Below are 6,946 nucleotides of genomic sequence, written 5' to 3'. Positions count from 1 at the left end.
GCACGTGACGTTGGCTTCTGAGACTGGGTTGGTCCTTCCCTGCTCTCCACCTCTCTCCTCCGGGCAAGGGGAGGTGGGTGTCCATACTGACACGGACCTCCCTGGAGACCCAGGCTGCATGATGTTTCTCAGGCCCCTCCATCGGCTTAATCAAAAGCCACCTGCGGGAAGCTGCTGGTCAGATGGACTTTCCCACAATCCCCAGTTAGCCCAACATCAAGTCAGAAGGCTGCTCTGGAAGCCAATACAAACAGAGCCAAACATGTTTTCCCCAGGGGGGCCCTGATGTCCAGATGGGTTCCTCAGCTTGGCTGCTGCCCACACATCCATGCTGGTGAGCCAAGGCTGGGGGTTGGTTTTCTAATCTTCCCACAGGTAGACAGGCTGGTTCCCTCAGCAGAGACGCAGAGTGAGGGTAACTTTGGGAATCAGAAAAGGGGAAACCCCTTCCTTGCCACCCTCCTTGTCCCTGTTAGACAAAAAGAAGGAAAAGAATACATTGCAAGGTGAAAATGGGGCTGAGGATGGAGCACTGGGGAAATAAATGTTAGAATACGGTGCTAATCAGGCAAGAATATGAGATTTTTAAGTAACTGAAGTCTACTTCATGTCCTTTGAAAGTCCACATGACAAGCCTTCTGGGGCACTGCATATGGCCTCATTCCACAAGGTCATCCGTAAATGTAGCTGTAGAAAGACTGAGAGAAACAAGATATCTAAAACTGATGACAACAATGGCTAGCACCCTTCCTGGTCCATCTGTTCTGTATTGGGCACTGTGCTGGGTGATGCTCTTATTTAATCCCCACAACAACCATTTAAATCTCCCCTGGTGGCTCAGACAGTAAAGAATCCGCCTGCAAAGCAGGAGACCCAGGTTCCATCCCTGGGCTGGGAAGATCCCCTGGAAAAGAGAATGGCAACCCATTCCAGCATTCTTGCCTGGAGAATCTCATGGCTAGAGAAGCCCAGTGGGCTACAGTCCATGGGGTCACAAAGAGTCAGACATTACTGAGCAACTAATACTTCTAACTCCTATTGTTCCCATTTTACAGATGAGGATACTGAAGCTTCAAGAGTTTTATTCACTCACAAAGTTTGTCTCTTTGCCAGGTACTTGTCATACTTTATTGTGATTATTTCTATCACACTGGAGTTGCTCTTATATTCTAGTTAACCAGGAAATACTGAAAGGGTAATAGAAGTCCTGCCCTACAGAGAAAGTATAAGAAGGAGTAAGCCAGTTTTGCTTCCTCTTGTGTCCCTAGTACAAATCATGGTGCTGGGACCTGGTTATTACCAGTAAAGTTTTTTGAGACAATGAAAATAGTCATCTTGGCCTCAGCTTAACGGTGAATTTTATTCCACAACTTGGAAATCAAGAAACCTGCAAAACTAATGCCCAAGGATCAAAAACATATGAATAGTGCCAGGTTATGTGAGATTAATAAGTATTTCATAAATGAAAAGATGAATAAATGAATGATTGCTCTCTCATGAGTGTTTCAGGGCAAGGCTGGGCTATATTCCTATGCCTCTTCCTACCTGATTTTCCATGTCTGTGTTTTTCCACGTATGTATTTCCATGTCTATGTGCCCCTTTGCTTAGAAACTTTTGGCTTAGAAAAATCAGCCCTGAAGCACAGCTTAGCCATGTGAAATTAAGCCTCTTAATAATTTCTTATTGAAAATCACAATAATGAGTTTCTTTAAAACTCCCATGACATATTTTATCCTCTTATCTGTGTTTATTTCTTCCAGTAAACAAGAAAATTTAAACAAATCCAAGAAATCTTCTAAGTTCTTTTTCCTCTTTTGCAGGAAAGACAGTTCTTTAGACATAATTTCTTTAAAAATAAAGTGCATATAATTTTCCACATTCAAGACTTCTCTATTTGTGGAAGATTCTGAAAATAGAAGCATCTGCCATAATATCAGGGGCTTTGGAGCTGAAGCGTCTGTCCAAACTCACAGACTGGTATTTCAAAATATTGAGGTAGTCTCTGGCATAGCCGTGATGAATTTTGTCAGGAGAAGGCAGCCATTTTCAATCTTGAACCCCCACCTGGTTTTGCCTCACTGTTGACTCACGTACCTGCCTACAGCAATACGCATTGGTTTTGGCCTGCGCTGGGCCACGCACCATCAATGGAGTCCATTGTTTTCCAGCAGGGCACCTGCACAACAGGCTCAAACAATGAGGCCATACCTCAAGCCCCTCCTTTCTCCTCAGGGCACCCAACGTGAAAGAAAACTTGTTGAGGCCTGGAAGCCCACTTGCATCATAATTAGACTGCCTGGCCAAATGAAAACCACCACCGTCTCTAGGAACAACTTCCAAATTTTGGGTACTCGCAAAGCTTTGGGCCAAGGCAGCGTTAGCACAGGACCTGAGCTCTCCCCTTGCCTCTGAATGAACTTAAGGAGTGAAGACTGAGGAGGACTGCCAGGCGCCATAACTCTGCCCCTGACTTAGGCTATCCTCAGATCTGTGAGCTTATCATGAATGGAACCCCATAAGCCACCTGCACCAGGTCTTAGCCAGAGCCACAGAACACTGAATTCCACACTATGGAAAGTCTTCTCTCAGGAAGAGACTGTGCTACTACAATAACAAAGATGGTTCAATTTAAAAATGCTTATTTATGACAATAAAAATTATTCAATTTGTTACAGTCTATGGGGTCACAAGAGTTGGACACGACTGAGCGACTAAGCATACACACACACACACACACACACGCATAAAATAGATAACCAATGGGAATTTGCTCTATGACTCAGGAAACTCAAACTGGGGCTCTGTAACAACGGAGAGGAGTGGGAACACAAGTATACCTGTGACTGACTCATGCCAATATATGGCAGAGGCCAGCACGGTATTGTGAAGCAAGTTTTCTTCAATTAAAAATATATGTTTGGGGAAAAATTATTCAATTTGTTTGTAAAGGTTTCACTCTTTCACTATCTTATCTATTTGTTGGTTTATTTGAATGTAAAAGACACAACACAAAGGTAATGATTATGGCTTTTGCAGTCAAGCATACGTGGGTTCTAAGGTTGGGCCTACCACATCAAGAATGCATGACTTTGGAGTAAATTGCTTAATCTCTAAATTCCTCTTTCTTTCATCTGAAAAATGGGGATATTGACAGCTAGAATATTACTGAGAATTAAATTAGATTATTGTATGTAAAATATTTAGTACAGACCCTGAACCACAGTAACAAGTTCTTAATAAATGATTACTATTACTCTATTGTTTTTTTAATAAACTCAGTGATACATTAATAAAGACTATGGTGGTAGAATGACATCTTGAATGAAATATTGAGTTTCAAATGTCCACCTTCACCAAAACGTAAAGAGGCTTACAATTTTGGAATTAAAATTGATTAATTAATTAACCAAACCATTCTCACATAAATCCTGGAAAACAGAGATGGTCAATTTCAATCCAATTAAAGTTGTTTTAGTTTTGATTTGAGGTTAAGAGAATTCTACAACCTTCAAGTTCTATACTATTCAAAAGAAGATAACTAAATGATTTCATTGGACCAAATTGTAAGACACATGTTAAGCAATTAAGGTCTGCTCATTGAACGATGTTTAAATCTATCATTTCCACTATTTGTTGGAACAAGTCATCTCACCTCTGAGCCTCAGCTTACTCATCAGTAAAATAGGAATATGATTAGTACTTACCTTTCATGAGCCTTAGAAGGATTAAATAATAGAAGTAAAATACTTCACCCAGGGCCTGACTCAATTATCATTCAATGAATGTTAACTATGCCCTCTCTTGTGTTAATGTCAACAAAACTGTTTTCCTCTTAAATTCCCTGCCCTCTGTCATCCTCTGTTAGGTACCTTTGTCACTGTTTGGGGGGAATCTTGATATTGGTGCCTCTGTGGTGACTTCTAACATGTGCCATTGATTTATTTCTCCACACAAAATTCCTTTAAGAGGGATGGAGAATGCGCCCTGAGAGTTCTCACTGGAGGGGTGGCCCAGTGGGAACAGAGCTCCAGAACCAGGAAATCGGAAGGGGAAACCACTGAACCTGGAGCAACTCATGTGGATTTCATTAGCACCAGGTAACACACTCACAATTTAGTAAGTGCTCCCAGTGAGGACATATAAGCTGGAGCAGAACGCAGTTTTGATTTCAAGCTACCCAGGAAAGAGGTCGAGGAGAAAAATTAATAGTCTCTACCCAATCCAATGTGTTTCTGTTCTCATGAAGGAAAGATCACGCCAGTGTTACACCTTTTGTCCCAAGCCTTACAATAAATCTGGGTCTTTTCTGCTTAAGGAATTTATTTATATGCAAAGTTTTTCAAGGAGATAAAAGTTAAATGTAACTATATGTTTAGCTGATTAATCAAAATAGGAGTAGATAAATCAGAGTAAGAATAGATAAAATCAGAACTTCTCTAAAAACTGAAAGTACATATGTGTTGTATTTGTGAGGAACTTACAAATGTGTCAGAAAACTGAAGAACATTTAAGAATGCTTACTTTATCTTTACTATATGCCACTGTTCTAGTTAGTTAATTAGTTAAAGGCTAGCTATAACCAGGACTATCATGAAGCTGGATCTAAAATGAAATATGTATAGGAAAATTTTCTGTGATCCTCTTTTATGACCTATAAGTGATATTTATATCTTTTTTTGGTTTATGTTTTTATTTTTTCCTTAGTTTGATTGTTGTTTTTCCTAGGATGTGCCTCATACATTAAAATGTTTGTATTCAATGAAAGTCGTTAATTATACTCTAGTTTGTGTATGGACTTTCTTCCAAATGAAGGATGCAAAGGAGACTATAATTTTCTTTCCTCTGCCTATGTCAGCTATAAGATGAAGAAAAATTAATTAGGCTCAACCCTTGACTTAATATGTGTTTTTTTTAATTTTTGCAATGAAAAAGAATGTTTATGTGTACAAATTGGCCAGGGTTACCTATGTTATTATCATCTAATTTGAACACTACTTTGGAACTGATTACTTTGCTAGATTATGATACAACTCTAACAATGTTTCACAAAAGTTCACAGTTAAATTAATATGGAAGCTACATGTATGCCCATGTACTCTCACTTCTGCACATCCCTGAAATTCCAGGTTACATTTAGCTTTGTATGGAATATTCTTTAATAGGAATCAACTCTTTCTGGTACAGAAAAACTAATTATTCATGATTCAACCAGTGTTGTTGATTTAATAAGTCAAGTGAGAATGATAAGGCAATAAAGAAATGGGGATAGTTAAGTATTCTGGATAATTTGGTTTAGTATGGCAAACACTAGGTTATTTGTTTATGTATTTGTGGTTTTACAAATTAGACAAGGAACTGTAGTATAAATGGATTTGGGGCTGAAACTGATATTAAAATATCTTAGTTTGAATTTGTAATCATGATAAAATTCCATCAGTGTCTCTCCTCTTTTACGTTCCTTGGATAGGTGTAAAGCCACTTAATTTTTGTACTAACGAAGAGAATCTGGATTCTGGAGGAGTAAAAATGTGAGAAAGAGTAATTGGAGAAAACAGGTATGATCAGGGCAGGGCAGATGAGACTCACCTAAGTCTCTCTTTCCGTGAAAAGCCTCCTTTCACTCTGTACCTCAAAGGGTACTGGGCTGCTGGTGGAGGTGACAGGCATGGATCCAGTGTAGCTCTGGACTCCTTTACTTCTGTGGTCACCCTATTGGGGTGGGGAAGATGGTGAAGGTGCTTTTAGGGGACAGAACAACCCCTGGCTGTTGTTATTAAATGTGGGCAGCTCCCTTCAGGTCATCAGTCCCACCATCCCCATTTGTTATCTCTGCCTCTTGACACAGTTATGCTACCTGCCCTTCCCTCCCCCGAGCCCCCCTTCACCCCACGATCTATGACCATCTGCACTTTTGACTCTCACAGCAAAAAACTGCACGCTGCAAAGACTTCTTCAGACAACCCAACCAAAGAGAATAATCTGTTAAAAATAACAGTGGTGAAAACTCCTTGAAAAATGCGTTTCCTTCTCTATTTTGCCCTCAATCTCTCTTTTAGGCCCTTAACATGGACTACTTTGGTCCCATTAAAATTCAACACCCCATAGTACTCCTAAGGGGGCATTTTGTTGACACAGAGGAAAAGACCATTTTGGTATAAAAGACCATTTTGGTATAAGACACCAAGAGCATCATCAGTTTCCAACCTTGGACAGAAAGAGCAATTTTGGACCACCTGAGGATGATATAGGGACATTTGGGATTGGGTGAACAGGGAGTGAGGGGAAAACCAAGAAGGGGGGATTCCACAGTGGGGAGTGGACTGGAAGGAAAGCCAGAACATTTGCTTCCTGTCCCACGGGAGCAGCTACTGTGTCCTGTAAAGACTTTGAGGGATCCTCCATATGAAGTCTGGAAAGCTGCATATCTCAGGTTTATCCAGTTTCTCCCAGTCCACTGCAGATTTCACCACCTTATCCAGTCCCCACCTTGAGAGGAGAGAATGGAGTGCCACGTGGCGGAGCACAGATGCCGGCTGTCAGCTTGTCCGAGGAGGGAAGGGAGTCAGACACCGCACTCTCGCCTGGGGCTTCCTCCGCTCTCAACGTCTCTCCGTTCAGCTCTCTGGACTTTTCTCTATTTGAGAAAACTCTTATTCCTTGCAAATTCTTGTGTGTCCTATAAAATAAATCTATTTAGAAAATTAACAGACTTAAGAAATCAATGCTTTTCTTCGTTCACAAAGAAAGCAAAGTATTGGCATCACCTGAAGGTAACTTCTAGAAACTAAGATCTGGTCATGTTATAGGTATGCAGTTTCCATTCAATCAATGGTCTCTTGGAAGGACTCTGTTGAATAATCTCTCAGTAGAGACTTCCTGGCTGCCACAGAATTAAAACTAAAAAGGGAAATGAAGTAATGCTCTCCAACCAGTAGCGATTCAATT

Source organism: Cervus elaphus, chromosome 29, assembly GCF_910594005.1.
Source record: "Cervus elaphus chromosome 29, mCerEla1.1, whole genome shotgun sequence".
Classification (NCBI taxonomy): domain Eukaryota; kingdom Metazoa; phylum Chordata; class Mammalia; order Artiodactyla; family Cervidae; genus Cervus; species Cervus elaphus.
This window is presented reverse-complemented; position numbering follows the sequence as displayed.